At 43.3% G+C, this 23,021-nt stretch overlaps 1 long non-coding RNA gene across 1 annotated transcript in view; it reads left to right on the plus strand.

Moving 5' to 3' along the window:
- The first annotated feature begins 749 nt into the window (after window positions 1-749).
- Window positions 750-23,021, plus strand: part of LOC130682606 (uncharacterized) — a 66,255-nt gene continuing 43,983 nt past the window's right edge. The window contains exon 1 of the long non-coding RNA XR_008995872.1: window positions 750-866. This is a non-coding gene — a long non-coding RNA (uncharacterized LOC130682606). The remainder of the gene's footprint in view (window positions 867-23,021) is intronic.

Genomic DNA, 23,021 nt, shown 5'->3' on the forward strand with positions numbered 1-23,021 from the left:
TAGCAGAGAAGAAACATCTGGATGCTTTTCATCACCTTAGCCTACATATTATCTTGAGATAATAGGCATATACTACAGTTGGAGAGAGTGTAGAAACATGGGAAGTGCGTGATAGTGGGAGTCAGACACTGGGATTTTAGACTGCCCCTCACCAGTCGTGAAACCCTGTGGAAGTTGCCCTCTCAGGCTCTCCAGTTTTCTCCTCTGTTGATGGGGGTAAGGAGAGTGGGTGGACTGGGATTAGGTGGTCTCTAGTCTATGACTCACTGGCCACAGCATGACCGCGTCTCACACACACAGCCAGAGATGTTGATTGCTCTCAGCAGCCTTGCACCCTCCCCTCCCCTGCCTCCCCAGCGGGTTATCATGCTGACTCCACTAACACAGCCCCATCTGGATGCAGTCCAAACGCCAGATGTGCCCCCGATTAGTGTCGGTCTGGGGAATGTTTCCAGGACTGAAAGGTCAGTGTCGGCTGGAAGTGCCCAGAGTGGGGGTCTGCCCCCCACCCGTGTCCGCTGCAGGAGCTGAACCTTCCATTATTATCTCACTAGCCAAGGAACTTAGCTGCGGCAGCATGGCAGTGGGGGCTGGCCAAGTTCAGGAGGGCCTTGTTTTACTTGCCTTCCTTCTTTGCTCTCAGCTGAAGGACAGAGTATGATTTTCCACTTGGAAGAGACTCTAGGGGTGTGCAAAGAGGGAAGTCCTGCTGGTGTGTAACTAAAAACGCTTTGTTCTCCTTTAGATCTGCAATGTGCTCATGTCTCCTCTGATTTTCTTACTGTGGCTGTCACCTCCACTATGGAAAGAAAAATGAACGATAATGTTGTGATGGGCTGGGCTACCATGTTATACCCTATTTACAGGTAATTTTAAATATCACTTCTACACTTCAGATGGGCTTTCATGTTTAATTTCATTCGTGGAGGGCTATGCTAGGCTTTCCTCTAGGTAGCAATGAAAATTAAACACAATTGAGTTTGATGTGTACCTTATTGATTCCAGACCCATTTCAATAGACTGTGACACTTCAGTGACCTGCAAATTCTGCACATTAGAGTTCATATTTTACACAAAAGTCCATACACCCAAGATACAGACTTGAATTTCTACCAGCAACACCCACCTCCCAACAAAAGATACAAGCCCTGTCAGATGAATGTTGCTAATGAAGATATGTTACAGATGGTATTTATGGTCATCTCCTAGGAAACAACAAGATTCATGAATAGTTAGGTCCATGGAAATTACACCAAGAGTAGAGTAATAATTCCTCCATTCCATGTTGTCCTTTTTGTTCTCTGCAGGCTCTTTCTAGTCCAACAAGTCACCACAATTTTTTCAAAAGGAGAGGAGAGAGTGGGTTAACCTGGCTTGGGAACTAACAAGTAATGAAAACTGTCAGCACCTTTGATTGATTGTGTGCTGTGAATGCACAGGATATCTCTTCTTTGCATGGGGCTGTAAGACAAAGGGTGGTCTTCTGTGGCCCATGGTTCCTCCACAGAGGCATCGTTAGAGAAGGCCACTCAAGCAAAGGGAAGAATTGGTGACAGAGCAAGGCAGGTGGCTGAGTTCTGACTAGTCCCTGGTTTCAGAGCATTGTGTCAATCATCTCTCTTTTGTAACTGGGCTGGGAGTTAGAGGCTTTATTCAGTCCCAAGTGGGAGAAAGGGAACTTTTACTAGAGGGCATGGCCTTGTGAGGCAAGGGAAGAAAGTATCTTCTGCCAGCTGGGGCAGGGAACAGAGGTGAGTCAGAACAGCTTGTGGAGAATGGTATTCCCCTCTGGGGGACACAGGGCCACTTGTAAAATGACTCTAGATGTTGGTTTACAGCCAAGCTTCTCAACCTTGGCTGCATGTTGGAATCACCTGGGAGGCTTTTACAATCTTGCTGTCTAGGCCCCTCCTCAGAGCAATCATATCAGGATCTCGAGGGTGGGAACCAGGCTGAGGGAGCTGTCGAGGCTCCCCAGGTCACTTCAGTGTACATTCAGGCTTGAGGCCCACTGATCTAGGACCTTGCTAATCAAAGTGTGGCCTGAGGACCAGCAGCACTGATATGCCCTGGGACTTGAGAGACATGCAGAATCTCAGGCCCTATCCCAACCCCGAGTCAGCACCTGCATTTTAGCAAGGTCCCTGGGAGATCTGAAGTTTATTAAAGTGTAAGGAGTTGTGGTTCTCAAACTTGGCTGCACATTAAAATCACCTAGGGAGCTTTTAAAAATCCAATGCCCAGGCTACACCTCGTACCAATTAAATCAGAAATTTTGAGGGTGGGATGCAAGCATCAGTAGTTTTTTATTGGTTCTCAGGTGATTCTGATATGCATGGGTTCGCAACCCTGGCTACATATTAGAATCACCTGGGAGCTTTTAAATATCCAGATACTGGAGTCCCACTCTCAGAAATTCTGATTTAATGGGTCTGGGATAGGCTGCACAAAGCTTCCTAAGTGATTCTACTATGCAGCAAGTGAAAACCTCTTTTTCAGAATGTTAGTCCAGCTTCACTGAAAGGACAGCTTAACAACCTTGCTACAAGTCAATGGATCCAAGAACAGTTGAAGGACAAGAATGACCAGACATGTCTAGACTTACCTGGTCTCAGGACTTTGTTCTATGTATGATCCCTGGACAGGGGACAACTACTGTCCTTTTCCATGAATCCAAATATTTGCACGCTCCTTTGCTTTTCTGATAAAGTTCCTTTTGAAAAATTCAACCTCAGTGTCACTGAATTAAGGGGCCAAGCATTGGTCTACAACTGGGCTGTATATAGGAACTGGGAGTGGCTGGGGATCAGGTGGGTTGGAGACAAGAGAGGTCAAGATGGAGAACTGGGTGAGCCAGGGCTGAGATGAAGAGTGAAGCACAACCCTGGGGGACAAGACAGAGGTGAGCAGGTTGTGACTGCTCTTGTTTACCTATGGTACTGTCACCATTTCCAACATGACTATGGAGTCAGGTGGTTGGTTCTATATTAGGGTGGCCAGATTGAGCAAATTAAAGCACAGGGAGCCTAGTTCAGTTTGCAGTTCAGGTCAACAATGACTTATTTTTTTAAGATAAGTATGTCCCATGCATTATTTGGGAATACTTATACTAGAGAAGTATTTGTTGTTTCTCTGAAATTCAGATTTAACTGTGTATTATGTATTTTACCTGACAGTCCTGATCTATAGACAACCCTAAATTCTCAGTGTTGAAAAATCTGCCCAGGGAGTAGGACTTTCTCCAGGCCTTGAGTTGGCTTTTGCCATCTGAGATGAGGTCCACGCGTGTTTGTGTCTTGCAGGAGATTGCAGCCCTGGGCAAGTTTGCTCTGGGTTCGGTGAGACTGAATCACAGCAATGGAATGTTGTGGGTAGAAGGGTTTATACACAGCTTTGTTCTTGTGGTGGCAGATCAAGTGCTAGAATCTTGTCGTCTCTGGGGCAGTCTGCATGCAGCAAGCCGGTTTCTGCCTCTGAGGCTCTTCACTGCTCCAGGGCACTGGGCAGGGCTCTTTGTATAGAGTCAATAACAGCCCCTTGCCAATGTGTGGGGAAGCCTGAGCCTGCGAGCACTTCACATGTGCAGTGGCCCAGTGGGGAGCCTGGCCATGGTAACTTCCATTTTCCCCACAGTTTGAACCTTGTCTCCAGGAGGTCCTCCATCCTGGGTCCTGCAGGGCTTGCTTAGTGCCCCAGACTAGCGCTGGCAGGATGACTCTGTGCCTCTGGACAATGTCCTTGGACTTCCCTTCTCCCAGCTCACCTGCGGCCTTTGGGGTTGAAGTGGCTCCTGGTGGTTCCTTGGAGGTGGCCTCTTCTCCCGCTGGCACTCGCCCAATTTCAGCTGTCTATGCCCAGGAGAAAGGGAGTCGAGGTGCCTTGTTGGGCAGGAGGCGACAGTGTCGAGCTGATGGTGACTCAGACATATTGAGACAGGGACCATAGATGTAGTCAGAGTAGGGTGAGGGCCTCTGGAGGGGGCAGGGCGGGATATTTGCAGTCAGAGCAATACAACTGCATGCAAGGAAACCCCCCTGCTAAAACTATGTTAAACATTGAGCTCTAGAATCATTCTTCAGTAAAATTAGTTAATGTTCCCCAGATAAAGAAGAGTAGCACATGTTTTATTATGCTAACCATTTATAATCATGTGTTAGGTTCTCTGTTTTTTTTTTTAATTTACATTTACATTTGCTAAATTCCTACAACATTTCATCCACTTTTTTTTTCACCTGTTACATATTTTTTTAAATTTTGGTATCATTAATCTACAATTACAGAAAGAACATTATGTTTACTAGGTTCCCCCCTTCACCAAGTCACCCCCACATACCCCTTCACAGTCACTGTCCACCTGCGTAATAAGATGCTGTAAAATCACTACTTGTCTTCTCTGTGTTGCGCAGCCCTCCCCGTGTCCCCTATGCACTATACATGCTAATTGTAACGCCCTCTTTCTTTTTCCCCGCCCTTATCCCTCCTTTACCACCCCTCCTCCCCAGTCCCTTTCCCTTTGGTCCATTCTTGGGTTCTGTGATTCTGCTGCTGTTTTGTTCCTTCAGTTTTTCTTTGTTCTTATACTCCACATATGAGTGAAATCATTTGGTACTTGTCTTTCTCCGCCTGGCTTATTCCACTGAGCATAATACCCTCTAGCTCCATCCATGTTGTGGCAAATGGTAGGATTTGTTTTCTTCTTATGGCTGAATAATATTCCATTGTGTATACGTACCACATTTTCTTTATCCATTCATCTACTGATGGACACTTAGGTTGCTTCCATTTCTTGGCTATTGTGAATAGTGCTGCGATAAACATAGGGGTGCATCTGTCTTTTCAGACTGGAGTGCTGCATTCTTAGGGTAAATTCCTAGAAGTGGAATTCCTGGGTCAAATGGTATTTCTATCTTGAGCATTCTGAGGAACCTCCATACTGCTTTCCACAATGGTTGAACTAGTTTACATTCCCACCAGCAGTGTAGGAGGGTTCCCCTTTCTCCACAGCCTCGCCAACATTTGTTGTTTTTTGTCTTTTGGATGGCTGCCATCCTTACTGGTGTGAGGTGATACCTCATTGTAGTTTCAATTTGCATTTCTCTGATAATTAGCGATGTGGAGCATCTTGTCATGTGCCTGTTGGCCATCTGGATTTCTTCTTTAGAGAACTGTCTATTCAGCTCCTCTACCCATTTTTTAATTGGATTATTTGCTTTTTGTTTGTTGAGGTGTGTGAGCTCTTCATATATTTTGGATGTCAATCCTTTATCGGATCTGTCATTTATGAATATATTCTCCCATACTGTAGGATACCTTTTTGTTCTATTGATGGTGTCCTTTGCTGTACAGAAGCATTTAGCTTGATATAGTCCCACTTGTTCATTTTTGCCTTTGTTTCCCTTGCCCGGGGAGATATGTTCATGAAGAAGTCACTCATGTTTATGTCCATGAGATTTTTGCCTATGTTTTTTTCTAAGAGTTTTATGGTTTCATGACTTACATTCAGGTCTTTGACCCATTTGGAGTTTACTTTTGTGTATGGGGTTAGACAGTGATCCAGTTTCATTCTCTTACATGTAGCTGTCCAGTTTTGCCAGCACCATCTGTTGAAGAGACTGTCATTTCCCCATTGTATGTCCAAGGCTCCTTTATCAAATATTAACTGGGCATATATATCTGGGTTATGTCTGGAGTCTCTATTCTGTTCCACTGGTCTGTGGCTCTGTTCTTGTGCCAGTACCAAATTGTCTTTGTAGTAGAGCTTGAAGTTGGGGAGCGAGATCCCTCCCACTTTATTCTTCCTTCTTAGGATTGCTTTGGCTATTCGGGGTCTTTGATGGTTCCATATGAATTTTTGAACTATTTGTTCCAGTTCATTGAAGAATGCTGTTGGTAATTTGATAGGGATTGCATCGAATCTGTATATTGCTTTGGGCAGGATGGCCATTTTTTTTATTTTTTAGAGGGCATCTCTCATATTTATTGATCATATGGTTGTTAACAACAATAAAATTCTGTATAGCGGACTCAATGCACAATCATTAATCAACCCCAAGCCTAATTCTCAACAGTCTCCAGTCTTCTGAAGCATAACGAACAAGTTTTTACATGGTGAACAAGTTCTTACATAGTGAATAAGTTCTTGCATGGTGAACAGTGCAAGGGCAGTCATCACAAAAACTTTCAGTTTTGATCACGCATCATGAACTATAAACAATCAGGTCAATTATGATTATTCGTTTGATTTTTATACTTGATTTATATATGAATCCCACATTTCTCCCTTATTATTATTATTGTTATTATTATTATTATTATTTTAAATAAAATGCTGAAGTGGTAGGTAGATGCAAGATAAAGGTAGAAAACATAGTTTAGTGCTGTAAGAGGGCAAATGTAGATGATCAGGTGTGTGCCTATAGACTAAGTATTAAGGATGGCCATTTTGACGATATTCATTCTTCCTAGCCAGGAGCATGGGATGAGTTTCCATTTGTTAGTGACCTCTTTAATTTCTCTTAAGAGTGTCTTGTAGTTTTCACTTCCTTGGTTAAGTTTATTCCTAGGTATTTTATTCTTTTTGATGCTATTGTGAATGGAATTGTTTTCCTCATTTCTCTTTCTATTAGTTCATCGTTAGTGTATAGGAAAGCTACAGATTTCTGTCTGTTAATTTTGTATCCTGCAACTTTGCTGAATTCTGATATTAGTTCTAGTAGTTTTGCAGTGGAGTCGTTAGGGTTTTTATGTACAATATCATGTCATCTGCAGATAGTGACAGTTTGACTTCTTCTTTGCCAATCTGGATTCCTTGTATTTCTTTGTTTTGTCTGATTGCCGTGGCTAGGACCTCCAGTACTATGTTAAATAACAGTGGGGAGAGTGGGCATCCCTGTCTTGTTCCCGATCGCAGAGGAAAAGGTTTCAGCCTCTCGCTGTTCAGTATGATGTTAGCTGTGGGTTTATCATATATGGCCTTTATTATGTTGAGGTACTTGCCCTCTATGCCCATTTTGTTGAGAGTTTTTATCATGAATGGATGTTGAATTTTGTCAAATGCTTTTTCAGCATCTATGGAGATGATCATGTGGTTTTTGTCTTTCTTTTTGTTTATGTGGTGGATGATGTTGATGGATTTTCAAATGTTGTACCATCCTTGCATCCCTGGGATGAATCGCACTTGGTCATGGTGTATGATCCTCTTGATGTATTTTTGAATTCAGTTTGCTAATATTTTGTTGAGTATTTTTGCATCTACATTCATCAGGGATATTGGTCTGTAGTTTTCTTTTTTGGTGGGGTATTTACCTGGTTTTGGTATTAGGGTGATATTGGCTTCATAGAATGAGTTTGGGAGTATTCCGTCCTCTTCTATTTTTTGGAAAACTTTAAGGAGAATGGGTGTTATGTCTTCTCTGTATGTCTGATAAAATTCCGAGGTAAATCCATCTGGCCCGGGGGTTTTGTTCTTGGGTAGTTTTTTGATTACTGATTCAATTTCGTTGCTGGTAATTGGTCTGTTTAGATTTTCTGTTTCTTTCTGGGTCAGTCTTGGAAGGTTGTATTTTTCTAGGAAGTTATCCATTTCTCCTAAGTTTTCCAGCTTGTTAGCATATAGGCTTTCATAGTATTCTCTAATAATTCTTTGTATTTCTATGGGGTCCGTCATGACTTTTCCTTTCTCGTTTCTAATTCTGTTGATGTGTGTTGACTCTCTTTTTCTCTTAATAAGTCTAGCTAGAGGCTTATCTATTTTGTTTATTTTCTTGAAGAACCAGCCCTTGGTTTCATTGATTTTTTCTATTGTTTTATTCTTCTCAATTTTATTTATTTCTTCTCTGATCTTTATTATGTCCCTCTGTCTGCTGACCTTAGGCCTCATTTGTTCTTCTTTTTCCAATTTCGATAATTGTGACATTAGACTATTCATTTGGGATTGTTCTTCCTTCTTTAAATATGCTTGGATTGCTATATACTTTCCTCTTAAGACTGCTTTTGCTGTGTCCCACAGAAGTTGGGGCTTTGTGTTATTGTTGTCATTTGTTTCCATATATTGCTGGATCTCCATTTTAATTTGGTCATTGATCCATTGACTATTTAGAAGCGTGTTGTTAAGCCTGCATGTGTTTGTGAGCCTTTTTGCTTTCATGGTACAGTTTATTTCTAGTTTTATATCTTTGTGGTCTGAAAAGTTGGTTGGTAGGATTTCAATCTTTTGAAATTTACTGAGGCTCTTTTTGTGGCCTAGTATGTGGTCTATTCTGGAGAATGTTCCATGTGCACTTGAGAAGAATGTATATCCTGTTGCTTTTGGATGTAGAGTTCGATAGATGTCTATTAGGTCCATCTGTTCTAGCGTGTTGTTCAGTGCGTCTGTCCTTACTTATTTTCTGTCTGGTGGATCTGTCCTTTGGAGTGAGTGGTGTGTTGAAGTCTCCCAAAATGAATGCATTGCATTCTATTTCCTCCTTTAATTCTGTTAGTATTTGTTTCACATATATTGGTGCTCCTGTATTGGGTGCATATATGTTTATAATGGTTATATCCTCTTGTTGGACTGAGCCCTTTCTCTTTATGTAATGTCCTTCTTTATCTCTTGTTACTTTCTTTATTTTGAAGTCTATTTTGTCTGATACTAGTATTGCAACACCTGCTTTTTTCTCTCTGTTGTTTGCATGAAATATCTTTCTCCAACCCTTGACTTTTAATCTGTGCATGTCTTTGGGTTTAAGGTGAGTCTCTTGTAAGCAGCATATGGATGGGTCTTGCTTTTTTATGCATTCTGTTACTCTGTGTCTTTTGATTGGTGCATTCAGTCCATTTACATTTAGGGTGATTATTGAAAGATATGTACTTATTGCCATTGCAGGCTTTAGATTTGTGGTTACCAAAGGTTCAAGGTTAGCTTGTTTAGTACCTTACTGTCTGACCTCACTCGCTTATTGAGGTGTTATAAACACAGTCTGATGATTATTTCTTTCCCTTCTTTTTCCTCCTGCTCCATTATTCATATGTTGGGTGTTTTGTTCTGTGCTCTTTTTAGGAGTGCTCCCATCTAGAGCAGTCCCTCTAAGATACCCTGTAGAGGTGGTTTTTGGGAGGCAAGTTCCCTCAACTTTTGCTTGTCTGGGAATTGTTTAATCCCTCCTTCATATTTAAATGGTAATCGTGCTGGATACAGTATCTTTGGTTCAAGGCCCTTCTGTTTCATTGCATTAAATATATCATGCCGTTCTCTTCTGGCCTGTAAGTTTTCTGTTGAGAAGTCTGATGATAGCCTGATGGTTTTTCCTTTGTAGGTGACCTTTTTACTCTCTCTGGCTGCCTTTAATACTCTGTCCCTGTCCTTGATCTTTGCCATTTTAATTATTATGTGTCTTGGTGTCGTCCTCTTTGGATCCCGTTTCTCGGGAGTTCTGTGTGCCTCCATAGTCTGAGCAACTATTTCCTCCCCCAGTTTGGGGAAGTTCTCAGCAATTATTTCTTCAAAGACACTTTCTATCGTTTTTCTCCCTCTTCTTCCTCTGGTACCCCTTGTAAGGTTCTCTTTAGCATACTAAAAGGCCCAGGCCTATGTGCTGTTTCTCCTTCAGATCTGATGAAGTGATTTTGCAAACTGGGCAACTAATGTAGCAAGTAAGCCCAGGCATAAACAACACAGTAAAAGGCAGGAAGGATTCCAACTTAAAGATAAGATTGCATTTTAATACCCAAGAAGTTAAGACGTTAGAAATTCTTAACTTACTCTTTAGCAAAACAATACCTCAGCCCACCTTGGGGGCTGAGCAGGTGGCCTTGTTTCATATACCCCCAGACCAAGATGCTGGTATCTCAGGGAGAAATCATCAGAGGAAGTTGCTTGTATTAAGTTAATTCTAAATATTCAGAGACCATTTAACAAGTCCACACCCCTAAGTTTTTTCATGTTCTCGAAAAATCCTCAGCTGCCTATAAAACCCCGTAGACAACGCACCACTACGGACTCTCGTCCCCTCCTGGCGTGAGCTGGGAGTTCTGTCCTTTCACTGTATCTCTAAATAAAAGCCTGTACCTTGCTCTCCTACCTTGGCTGTTTGTGAAGCTCATTCTTTGGCTCCGCAAACAAGAACCCCGGCATCAGTATGTAGGGAAGAGGTGGTGAAAGGAAAAGCATGGTCCACAGTCGCAGCCACAGCATGTCCCCGAAGCTGCTGTTCAGTGTCTGGGCCCGGCGTGTCTGGCTTTCAGCAGGGGCCGCTGCACCGAAACACGTTCAGAGTCAAAGCGCAGTTTACCATTCCATTCAGCTCTGAACAACTCATCCCCTGCTTGCTTCAGAGTGTGTGGGGGCTTGAGGGAGGGAGGGGAGAGGTGGGCAGAGAGTAGGAAAGGGCAGGCTGCCAGCAAGAGACACACAGAGAGATGTGTGGGATAAGAGAGAGAAATGGGAGAGGGAGCGATGGAGAGAAAGAGGATAAGGGAGGGAGAGAGGGTAGCAAGAAGGAGGGAGGGATGGACGGAGAGAACTGGCTAGTTAGCTGGAGACATTCAGCACCATGTAGGATGGCAAGCACAGCGGGTACCCTTAGCACATCCCTCCAGCCTGTCCCACTAGAGGCCTAAGCTGGTGCTGGTCTCTTGGCTGAAGCAGTCTCCAAATACTGGCTTCAGGACAAGCCCAGGACAGCTCGTACTGAGCCAAGCGCTGAGACCATGGCTCACTTTCTCTGGGTGCCCCAGAATGGGAGTGCCCATTTGTGAGGATCCTGCGCTAGCCAGAACCTGCAGGCACTGTTGCTGGCATGCCTTCTAGGAGGACTGCTCACTCACAATATCTGTCGTTGGAAGTCCTCCCCATTTCCCTCCCAACGCTGCCTTCTTCCCAGAATAATAAATCAGTTTAAAGTAAGGTCGCGCAGTTAGTTTTGTGTTTCTTCTGGGATTCAAGTCTCAGGAAAGCCAGGCTCTTCTCAGTCTCATCCTCTGTGTCCTGTTATCTTGCCTCTTTCTGATGGGCTGTGATGTGCCCAGCACAATCCAGTTTTGAACAGATATGCTGTTTACCTTCCAAAATGCGGGCTTTAGAGTCGACTAGACCCAAGTTCAAATTCTGCCTCTCTTGCTTATCAGCTGATAACCTTATGCTAGTTAATTCCTTTGTGACTCAGTTTCCTTATCTGAAAAGAGGGCTAATAATGCTTCCCTCTTGGGATCGTTGTGAGATTCTGTGGGTTCCTGCACAGGTCTGCGTTCCTGTTCTCTGCTCTTCTCTCCTCACAGCTGTTGGAACGAGTTGGGCTTGTGGTGAGTGCTCAGAAAACTAGCAGTGACTGATTAATGATTATGGAGCCTGCAATTATTGCAATGAAGTCCCTAAACAGGGAAACAGCTCTAAGCAAACCCATTAATTAGGGGCCTGTTTGTAGTTCTTTTGTGAGACTTGTCACGTGTTAGCTCAAAGAGGGCTGGGTACCCCCCACCCCCAGAGGTCATTCCGGGGAAATAATGACCAAGGAGAGGCTCCTGCCTGAGGTGTGCAATTCCCACCTACTTGTGACCTTCACGCCCATCCTGCCTTCCCCATTCCAGAGCGAGTGCAATAAAGGAGTTGCCAGGTGAGGAGCACAGCCCTGATAAAGAGGGTGGCTGGCTTCAGGTCAGCATTAAGCCTGAGTTAATGGACTTTGCCAGGGAGCAAGTAGTCCCTGAGGCGAGAGGAGGACTTCTGACCTAAAGTGACCTCCCAGCCCAGGGAAGGCCCAGGCAAGCAGCTACTTTTAGAGAAAAAAAGATTTCTTTTTTTAAGGAAGAAGAAATGCATAAATAGAGCATTACAAAAACTATGTTATAAGTTCATGTTTACATTTGTCCAATTAGTAAGTTAAAACCCCAAACACAATTTAACTGTGTTATTTCACAGTAATTTCAGGACCAATAAAAATGAAATGTTGTGTACTGCAATTAAGCAGGTAGTAAGATAAGCTAATGGGACAGAAGCTAAAGGTAGCATGAGGGACGTCTGTGTGTCCCGGGTCAGCCCCGCCCCACTCCATGGGCAGCTTGGAGCCCAGGGCCTCTGCTGGGCACTGTGGTCCTCTCAGAGTTGAGTGGAGCCCTGGTGACAGAGACTCAGAGATGACCTCATCCCACTGGGAGAGTAAGGTCCATTCACAAGCCACTGACCTGTAAACAAGAGGTAGGGCCAGCTCCCTTCTGTGGCTGTGCGGCTTGTGGCTGGTGTGCGTCTATGCTGTTCTGGCTCCAGCACCCTACATGTAGTGGGTGCCAAGTAATTGCTCTAGAGTCCCTTGTGCAGGCATAGTCAGTGTGCTTTCTTTCACTTCTTGGATGACTGCTGCTTTCCCAATTTGGTGGCAAGTGCCATGAAACAGGAACTATGTCTGATTTTTTCCTCTCCTGCACCCTCAGCATGTAAGGGCTCCATAATAATGTTGAAATACATTGAATCAAATCTTCTCTATGAAGTGCCCTGATTCCCACATAGACTGAGTCAGGCCATTTTCCCTGGGCTTCTTTTCTCCATTTCCGAACATAACATATTATGTTGTATTTATATTTATTTCCTTGCCTTTGTTCTGCACAGGCTATGAGCATTTACTTGGTAAATGCATTTGCTTGCTATGAACATTTACCAGGTAGCCAGCGCAGCAACTGGCACAGGAAGGCCCTGACCGGAATTCTGGAGCGGAACTGAGTGAATGGTTGTGCGAATTAAATGCAGGGCAGGGGGACCCAGACAGCCTCCCCCAGTCCCCAGGCCTAGCTCACTTGGTAGCTACAGTTTCCTGATGAGTGTTTTCCTGTTCTGTGAGTCTTTGTCTGTCTCTGGAAGCTCATGTTCTCTTCTCCCAAGAGCAGGGCACATCTGGGTGTTGGTGCATGTTGCTTGGTTAGAAACCCTTAAAACAGCATGAAATTGTTAGCACGCTGCTCCCGCCTGCCAAGCTGTTCTTGAGACTCAGGCTTTGGTGGGTTTGGTTTTCTGTTTGTTTTCTGTTTTCATGCAGTTTAGGAAATTGGTCTGTGACAACCTTGGGGGAAATAAGCCCTCCTTGAGCTCTGCCAAGGAAAAGGCAGGCCTGAGATGTGGGCTGGGAAAGGGGGGGAATCCTTGCTTGTGTTTCTTTTCCTTGCATTTTTGGATTGGTTGCTCAGGCTAATTTAACGTGCAGGGAGAAGGGTGCCCAAAGGAGTTAGCAGGTAACTGGGACAGCCTTGTCTCTGGATGGATCTTCACAGGGAGACCAGTGTGGACCAGTATGTTGTCTTCAGGTTCCAGAGAATGCAGACATGCTCTCTCCAAATAAGTGCCTGGGGGTGGGGGCTGTGAAGGAAGATGCCCCTTCCTTGTGCATTTGATTTGTCTGCCTGTGGGCACGGTCTCCAGCAACCCCAAGTAGGACTCAGTCTGACTGCTGGCAGTGGAGATAGGACTCAGAAATCAATCTTTGGTTAAAAATGCTCACAGCAGCATCTGCCCTTTCCTCCCCCAAGCATTTGTGCCTTGTCTTTGTGCTCTCTGTTCATCTTTCACTGCTATTTGAACATATTTCCCATTAGCCCTTTGCCCTGGAGCCTGGCCTCCATTTCAGCCTCCTTTCTCTCTCCTCAGAGAATGGTTTTGGGATGTACTTTTGGCTTCTGCACATCTGGATGAGCAAGTCTGAGATTTTCCTCTGGCCCCAGCATCCTGAAGGCATCCCTGAGCACGTCCTTTGCTATAGGAGCCTGAACAGACTAAGCCATACCCCTAAACTCTAAGTTCTCTCAGGGAAGCTTTGCTTATTTGGTATCTATGACATGCCAGACACTGAACATTGGATGTAATGACTTGCCCACCTCATGCAGGCAGTAAGTGACCATAGTGACAGAGTGACATTTCAATGCATGTCTGTCAGGTGTCAGAGCCCCTCCTCATTCCTCTGCACTGGGGCTTCCTGGCCTCAGAAAGAGCAGGGATCAGAGTGCTTTGGCTCTGAGTGTGTGTCCCCCTGGCCCCAGCCTTGTTCTTCTGGTGCTGCTTTCTGTCTTTCATTCCCTAACTCTAAGCCTGCAGGAATGCCCTTGTATCTAGGCCTAAATCAAGGCAAAATTCTCCTTGTCCCCACCCCTGAGTCTTAGTTAAATGTATTCCAATGAGTCTTTGAAAAGGTAGGCGAAAGGAGAGGAGTACAAATAGAAACCACTGGGACAGCTCATAAATTTCAAATTTCAACTGTTTGTTACGGCTTAAAGGCACATAGTCATATTTCAATCCAGCCACCTCTCAGAGATCCCCCAGTGTGGCTCCCTACCAGGCCATAAGAATCTCCCCCCTCTGTCCCCTCGGCATCTGGAAAGGGCTTGAGACAAGTGTCTCTGTCACACGCATCACCTAGGCTGGGGTTCTTGAACTGGAATCCATGGATGAGCTTCTGTGAATTCCCAGAAATTGAATGAAAAAATGTGATTGCATTGTTGTATGTGCTGTTTTGGTGGAGAGTGGGTTCACAGATATAATCAGATTCACAGAGAAATCAGTACTTCAAATCGTCTAAGGAGCCCTGGAGGTGAGCATGTCACTTCCGTGGAAAAGTTTATTTTAGAGCTAACTGCTAGGACAAGTTTTGCTTCCTCTGAAGGAACTGGTATATTTTCTCCTTCTGTAATCAATTTTGTATATATGACACCATTAAAGCATTTCTAATTTATTCCATTTTCATTTTACTGAAATTATTTCTACTTGGATCAATTCAACTTTGTGTAAATATCACAGGAAGAGTTGGTTAATTAGTCAGTCTCTTTTTCACTACAGAACATTCTTGTCAATTGTTGTTTCTGCTATATAAAGTTTTCTATGGTGGTTGTGATGCAGAGCGAATGTAGAGTGACATGTGTGTTGTTATTTCTGTCAAGATCTTGATCATGATGATCATTATCATCCTGGAGCATCTAGAATCCTTGGAGAACTTCCTATGGGTGGCTATAGGAAGCTATGAGGTGTGTGTTCAGGATCCTGGAACCTATATCTCTTGATCTCTCTCCATAAGAGAAACAACTCAAATTCAGGAAAGTCACTTACACCAGGATCCTTTCTTTCCACATCTAAAATGGGGCTAATAACACTTTGCAGGCTTGTTGGGAAGATTAAACAAGAAAATATGTGCAAAGCAGCCAGTGCGATGCACAGAGCATGCCTGCCACAGCGTTAGGTCCCATCTGTTCCATCCTTGCTTTCGCGTTGTAGAGGTAAATGTGGGACCCCCTTGTTTCACCTCTCCTGCTCTACTCCTGGCCTGGGTAAATTGCAAGTCAATGCTGGCAGCTTGGTGACTGTTGGTGAATCCAGGTGGTGAAGGGCTAGCGGCCCAGCCAGAACAGAGTTCAGCAACCCAACTGTGAAGGCAAGCCAGGTGGGTGCAGGTGGCTGGAAGTCTCTAGGGTCAAGGGCAGAGGGTGGAGGTATTGGAGGGCAGAGGGAAAAAGGGCAAGGTTTAACAGCAGAGTAGGGCCTTAATGAGAGGAGGGAGGGGAGGGAGGGGAAAGGAGGGAGGGCTCTTCCCTGCCCTTTTAATTTTTGTGGAACCGCTTCTTTTACAGATCCAACTCTACAATTTACAGGGTAGGAGGCCACAAGCAAAATAGCAGCTCATGAGGCTCCACCTAAATGAGATAATTTTTCAAAGAAGAACCAAGTTATTGATAATGCTAAAATCTTCACTGAACTGCTTTCTAATCCCACCTGGAGACAACGTCTATCATGGAATTGATGTGTAACTCTCCATTCTATGACTTTTGTACTCATGCTATAATATGTATCCATAGTGAGATTTTGTATTTCTTCCCCTGTCCCTCCCACTTTGGAAATTACACACTGTATTTCTATTCCTTATGTAGTTTCCCTAACATTTTTAACATCCATACTTCATATTTTTTTAATGCATTTTAAATTAATTGATATCTCTACTGTCTTCCTAAATAAGATCTGGAACTCTGAATGCTTTATCTTTGCTCCCACCTTCCACTTTAATCATGGCCTACTATTTAGTTCAATGTTTTTACTCACCATTTATCATTACTATTATTTTTAGAATCTGTACCTATTTAGGTTTACCAAACTTGTTTATCATTTCTTTTAAACACAATTGTTTCTTGCAATCCCATCTTTAGTTTTTCTGAAGTAATCCTTTAGAAGTTATTCTCTGAAGATCTGTGTTTAGTTAACTCTTAATCTTTTTCTGAAAATATCTTTCCTTCATCTCTCATCTTCGATGTGGGTCAGCTGAGTAGAGAACTACAGACAGACTTTTGTTTCCCCTTAGTACTTTTCAGATATTATCCCTCATCTTCCGGCAGCTATGGCTGCCAAGAAGAAGGGTGACATCAATCTGATAGACATTTCTTTGAAGATAATCTTATTCTACTCTCTAGTACCTTTAAAAATATTATCTTTCCCCTTGATGTCTGTGATTTCACAATTGTGTTTAAGTATGTACTTGTTTTTACTTCCTGTGTGCTTTTCCAACTCAAGGTCGTAACCTTTCTTTCAAATTTGGAAAAATCCTTGGCCATCGTCTCTTCAAATATTGCCTCTCACCTGATCTGTACGGTCTCTTTCTGCAGCACCTATTGACAGATAGATATAGGAATATTAAACATGTTCTCCGTGTGTCTCAATTTCTTTTTCATATTTAAAAAATGTCTTTATTATGCTTTGTTATATTCTGGATAGTTTCCTCAGATCTGTTTTTCAAGTCGCTGGTTTTCTCTACTGCTATGTTGATGGACAATTTAGTCAGACTATTGAATTCATTGTTTTTTCATTTGAGCAAATATTTCATTTTTAGAATTTCATTTAAGTTCTTTTTCAAACCAGCTCTTCTTTTCTTGTAATGTTTTGTGTTTGCTGCAGAGATTATGTGCTTCTAGCTTCAGAACACTCTAGACAAACATTTTAGATTCCTTTCCAGAATGCTCAATTTTCAGGTATTCCTTTGAAATGATTTCTCTCCCTTGTAACATTTGCTGACATTCATGGTATCTCTTCTCATATGCTTTGTAACTTTTGTCTCATCCTCAGCAGATCACCTTCTGCAGAGTCCTGTACATTCTGTAGCACTTGGAGACATCCCTCTAGTATAGTTTCTGCATTATAGGATTCTTTTTTCTAGACCAGTTTAACTTTATTTCATTGGCTTTTAGCTTCAATTCCTGGCAAGAAGTGTGAGAATTAGGGTTTTATATCAGCGTATACAGACTAAGTGCTCCAGTTTCTTTCATTGATTTGTTTTCCTCTTGATGACATTCTGCGGTGGCCAGCCAGTATCTCTGTTATAGCTGTGAGTAGTAGGAGTTTTTATGATAGGATCATTCTTTCCAAAATAATATCTAGCTACTTCCAGCTCCTTGTGATGAACAGAAACTGTGGCCTTTACTTTTGTTTCTATGTAATATCAAAGCCCCCACCAAGGCAGCGTCTCACATTTCAGTGTGCATATGAATCACCAGGGAACTTGTTAAAATGAAGAGTCTGATGCAGTAGGTCTGTGGTGGTCCTGAGATTCTGCATTTCTAACAAACTTCTAGGAAATCCTAAGGGTGCTGATTCAGGACCTGTGCTTGGAGTAGCAGAGTCCCCAAGTGCATCTCTGGTCAGTTACTTCTGTAGACCTTGTAGTTTTAAGGTCCACAGTCTCATTCTCTGTTCATCATCTCTTTGTTTTTGACAACTGGGAAGTTCCCTCTCAAGGGTCCCTTCAACCTTAGGCTGTGAATCCTAGGCTTTTTCCAGTTCTAGTAAAACCCCAATTATCCAGTGTTTTAATTAGGACGAAGTATGCCTGTGAGACACAGAAAAACTCAACAGAGGCTTAAACTAGGTGAATATTTATTTCTCATTCACATGAAAGGGTCCAGATTTAGGGAGTCCAGGGCTGTATCTAGGTGTATCTTAGCTCCTTGTGTTTTGCTGCTCTGTCAACCATGGTATGCTGCTTCATGGTTTAAAATGGCTACAAGAGCTCCAGCCATCACATTCACATCCCAACCAGCAGAAAGAAGAGATTTATTAAGAAAAGAAGCCTCTGAGGATATTCCCAAAAAGTTATATATGCCAGTTCCATTTACATCTCACTGGCTGGAACTTAGCTGCATGTTCACTTCTAGTTGTAAAGGTGGTAAGGAAATGTATTTATTCTGGGTGGCCAGATGCCACTTAAAAATTGAGGCTTTTATTGCTAAGGAAGAGGGAAATGGTTAAGCACCAGTCTCTGCCATAATGTGAATGCCACTTACTAGAATCTTAAGGCAGTCCCTTAACCCTGAATCCAGAAGAGGCTGGAGTGGTGGTGGTGGAGACAGGAACAATTTCTTGTCAAAGTGGCAGCCTTGGAGCTCCAGCAACACAGTTGTGTTTTAAAGGTAAATATCCCAAGAGGACATTATGCCCTCTGATTAGTCTATTCCTTGCACAGTAGGAAAGCAGAATCTTAACAGCCCATGATGTCTATTTTCCCCTCAAAAATTTGCAAAATCTGCCAGAAATAGCCAGGCAACAAAAGAGAAAAGAATGAAATGGAGACACTGAGAAGCCAGAGCAGTGGAGGCTGGGGGCAGGAGCAGGCGTTCTGTGAGGTGAGAGCAAGTCCATTCTGTGATGGTCAAGGGTGGAGTGTCTGAAGACCCGCACATCTCTCCTGAGCGTGGGTGCCTGTGTCAGGATACAGCCAGGTGCGGGCAGGGGTTCAGGGCAGGGGAGCATGAGAGGAGGCCCAACAGTCATCATGTCCCACTTCACCTGCCAGGACCTCTAAGGTGGCAGTAGCAGGCTGAAGCAGAGCTGAGCAGTGCAAGGCAGAAGTCTCAGGCTGGGGAAGACAAGGTGATCTGGCATGCAAATGTCTACTCCAGCTTCTCTGCTTGAAGCCCAACCCAAAGACTGGGGTCTGTTACAATCATCCCCAGTCATTAAGTGAAGGTTAAACTTTGTAATATTATATAATGCCTATTAGCATATGAGGGACTCAGAGGAGTCCTGCCATAAAAACAAAACAACTGGTTTTGTCCCAGAAATTTTTACTTTTTTTTTTCTTACCATGGAACCTTCCTTTCATGGAACACCAATTAACTGCCTCTTGCTTCAGCCTTCCTCACAGCATCCTCTAGAAAATCATGCCACAGAAAAATAAGCCAATTGCCCAGGAGAAGCACTACATTTAGTACTAAATTCGGACAGAATTACCCTTGAGGATACTTAATAACAAAAACACTGTGTGATGTAATAAATAATGTCTTCAGCAGCCTTGTTACCCCAGATATAACGGCGCTTTTCATGGGACTGTTTCTTGTAATTACATGAAAAAAATCCTGATGGCATTATACCAAAAACAGTTCAGTGAGAGCAATTCTGCTGGGGCCAGTGTGATGCACTCCAGGTATCCGAGTTTCAGCTGCTCTGGCGGGATCCAGGGATTGGTGTTAGAAAAATCTGGAAGAGTGGATGAGCTGCTTATTCTTCGAGCACTCCTCTCTGAATGGTGTTATTTCTCAGTGGGGCTTTAAAATAAATATTTAGTGATGGGGCGTTCAAACTGTACTCCCCAGCTGGACCTGAAGGGCAGTGTTCTTTGCTGCCCTCTGAGTACCTAACCACGTCTTAACTGACAGTCGAGCTGAGGTGAGGTGGGCATCCCTTTGGAAAACAGCCCTCCCATCACTGTCTTCAGGTTAAGACCAGGCCTCTTTATTGAGCTGCCTTGAGTCCATTCCAGTGCATGAACAAATGAGCAAACTGGGTCCCCAAAGCCCACCTCATTGGCTGAAGTCGTGCCCATGGCTGAGAATGTTTAAGATTGGTATAACCAGGCCCCTGCCACAGCCAAGTAAAATCTTGGCAGAGCACCAGAGAGTGCCTGGCTTTGGGCAGTGCTACTGTCAGGACCCCGTCCAAGACAAACGCTACATTAGTGCCAAGGTAACCAAATGAGGTAACTTGTCCTGGGTTGCTGTTCATAAATCGGTTAAAATGTGGACTGCCTCTCAGAGATAACGCACTTAGTTTCAGGACAGTTGATATGTGGGCTTTCTTTCTGGAAAGAATTGCTAGCATGGCAAATTTATTTTCAGGGCACCCTTAGTTCAAGATAAAACGTCATTTCAGTATAAAAGAGTGCCTGACTTTTTACTCTGCGTTGGGGCAGGGGAGGTTGGGGTGGACATGCAGGACATCCAGAAGGCTGTTAGAAAATAAGCTAGACGGAAACGATCCCAGAACACATCCCTCTAATACTTGTCTGCACACTTTGTACAGTCAGAAGTCAAATTCCCCTGACATGGATGGCCATTCCCATCTTTCAGAGCTGTTCTAGATAGGCATCAACAGCCCACGTTTTAAGTAGCAGCCTAGGCCAGGGCCCACTCCAGGTCAACAACAGCTACCCTTGATCCCTGGAGCTTATTAAATTGTGTGTAACAGTAGTCTGGATGGAATAGCTGCATTTGAAGCTTGCATGCTCCCTAACGTGTAAGAATTTGATATTTGCTGAAATATGCATTTGGTTTGCTGACAGTGCAAAACTGGAGTGGGAAAGGAGTCTCTTATTAATGGTTTCAAGTATTTGCATTCTGTTGTTCATCATGGAAGTGAAAAGAATCTTCTGTGTATATGTGAACATGAGAAATAGATCCTCCCCAAAAGCTGACTCCTGATGCTAGTGAAAGAACTGAAGAAGTTTAATATAAGAGATATTTAGGAAAAGTCAGAGTAAAATATCCACACATGTACATGTATACACATGCACAATGTGTTCATGTATTTGCATATTTAAAAAACAAAACATACACAGAATACAGCATTCTACAGTGGCTTGGACATCTGAAGTGAATGATTCTGTCATTCTGCTATACATACACCCTTTCATTCATTTATAAACATTTTTTGAGTGCCTACTATATGCCTGATACAGAAACTAGAGAAAGACTAAAGAAAGCTACCCATCAAACTATTTCATTGAGTCTTCTTAAATATATGAATGAGTTCAGGTTGCCATAATAAAATATCATACACAGGGTGGCTTAACCAATATACATTCATTTTTCTCACAGTTCTGGAGGCTGGAACCAGAGATCAGGGTGCCAGCATGGCTGGGTTCTGCTGAGAGCTCTCTTCCTGTCCTGCAGATGCTACCTTCTTGCTAGGTCCTCTCACTGTGGAGAAAGCCAGCAGAGGAGAGAGAGCACAGAGAGAGCTCTTCTTATGAGGGCACTAATCTCATGAGCCTGGGGACCTCATGACCTCATCTAATTCTACTTACCTCTCAAAGTTCCCATCTCCAAACACCATCACATAGGGGGTTATGCCTTCACTGTATGAATTTTGGAGGAGTGGGGATGTATTCAGTCAGTAACAACAGTATATCCCACAGGATGTTAAAAATGTGACAGACAGCAAAGAACAATAGATGTGAAATTACACAGTTAGCTTACCATCTGCAGAATGTACAGAGGAAATTGAACTCTTGATACCATCTTATCTACCTTGAAAATATAAAGTGGTTGAGGCAGTAGGGAGGGAGAATAGATCAGCGAAGACATTTCTCTGGAGAAAGTTATTGTAATGCTCTGATTCCCTCCCCACTGTGTGTGTATGTGTGTGTGTGTGTGTGTGTTTGAAAGACCCACAAAGCAGATGGGGAGACCAATCACTTCCCTCCCTTCCTTCCACAGTTCCTAGCCTAAAGTAAAGTGGACCTGGGGGAAGGGAGGAAGGCATGCTGATAAATCAAATTAATGATTATACAGAAGTGGGCATTCAAGTTACTGAATTAGGACTGTGTCTGTCATTTCAAATGACTTAGTGTGTCAGCTACCCAAGAATGAACTAAAACATCTTGGACCAGAAAAGCTTTTATTCAGCGGCCCAGGAAGACTACCCACATGGAATCAGGGTTAAAGGGATAATGGGAGACGAAAGTAAAATTGAGCTTTGATTACATCATAAGTCATGCGTGGTCAGTATACTAGTTACATATAATTGCTCATCAAGCAAACAGGCAAAACTGTAGAGTCAGTGGAAAGGGAGGGTGATGTCTGGTGCCAGGCTGCACACAGGATACCTGTGGCTTTTCATGTAAATGTGATTCTTGAGCAAGCCAGGCGTCTGTTCAGGCTTAGCTGTATTTGTGAATTTGGAGATTCACCAAGAACCCCTGATGTACCCTGTGCAGGTGCCAAGGGCTTACTATGGCACATTTTGGAAGGTTTTCCACACACACAATCCAGTTAAAATTATGCCTTGGCACCTAAGGGATTAAGCCACCATTTATCCAGAAAATGAAGCTCTCTGGATGGAATTTACTGCTGCAGTATTTTGAGATTCTGCTAAATCGTCACAGTCCCTGGGGACTCACGAAAGCCTTCCTGAAGGCTTGGAGAAGGCATTTAGAAGACCTGCTGACCCTGCCAGCCGAGGGGAGAATCTCTCCCGGCAATTGCTTCCCCTCTTCATCTTTCAAGATTCAGCTCAAATGTCACTTTTGCCAAAGTTTCCCCATTTCTGTAGTAAATTATTTTTCTCTCTGCTTTCCAGCTGAACAGTCTACATGCCTGTTAACACGTTTGTTTGGCAGGGTACATATTTATTTGCTTATCTGCCTCTCACAAGATCTTCAGCTTCCTGAAGGTAAGAGATACTGTATTTCATCAGTTTTCAGATACATATTTTTTCCTCCACATTTTTACATTTCTGAAATTAGCTTTTGATGGCGGGTCATAGTTTAATTGACAGTCTATTTTCTGCATAATACATACTTTTTTTGTAGTGCTACATAAATAATACTATGTCTCACAATTGATGGTGACTTAGAGCCAATGAACTATGGCATACCTATTTTAATTCACCTTTGTAACCCTGAACAATGGTACATGGCCTGGTATGTAGCAGGTACTTCCGAAGGGCTTAAAACTGACAGATGTGGTGGTGGTGGGTTTCACCAGCAGGAGTCACGGGTCTGAGTGATTCTGGCATTGGAAAGCAAAGCTATAGGCAG

This window comes from Manis pentadactyla, chromosome 2, assembly GCF_030020395.1.
Source record: "Manis pentadactyla isolate mManPen7 chromosome 2, mManPen7.hap1, whole genome shotgun sequence".
NCBI classification, from domain to species: Eukaryota; Metazoa; Chordata; class Mammalia; order Pholidota; family Manidae; genus Manis; species Manis pentadactyla.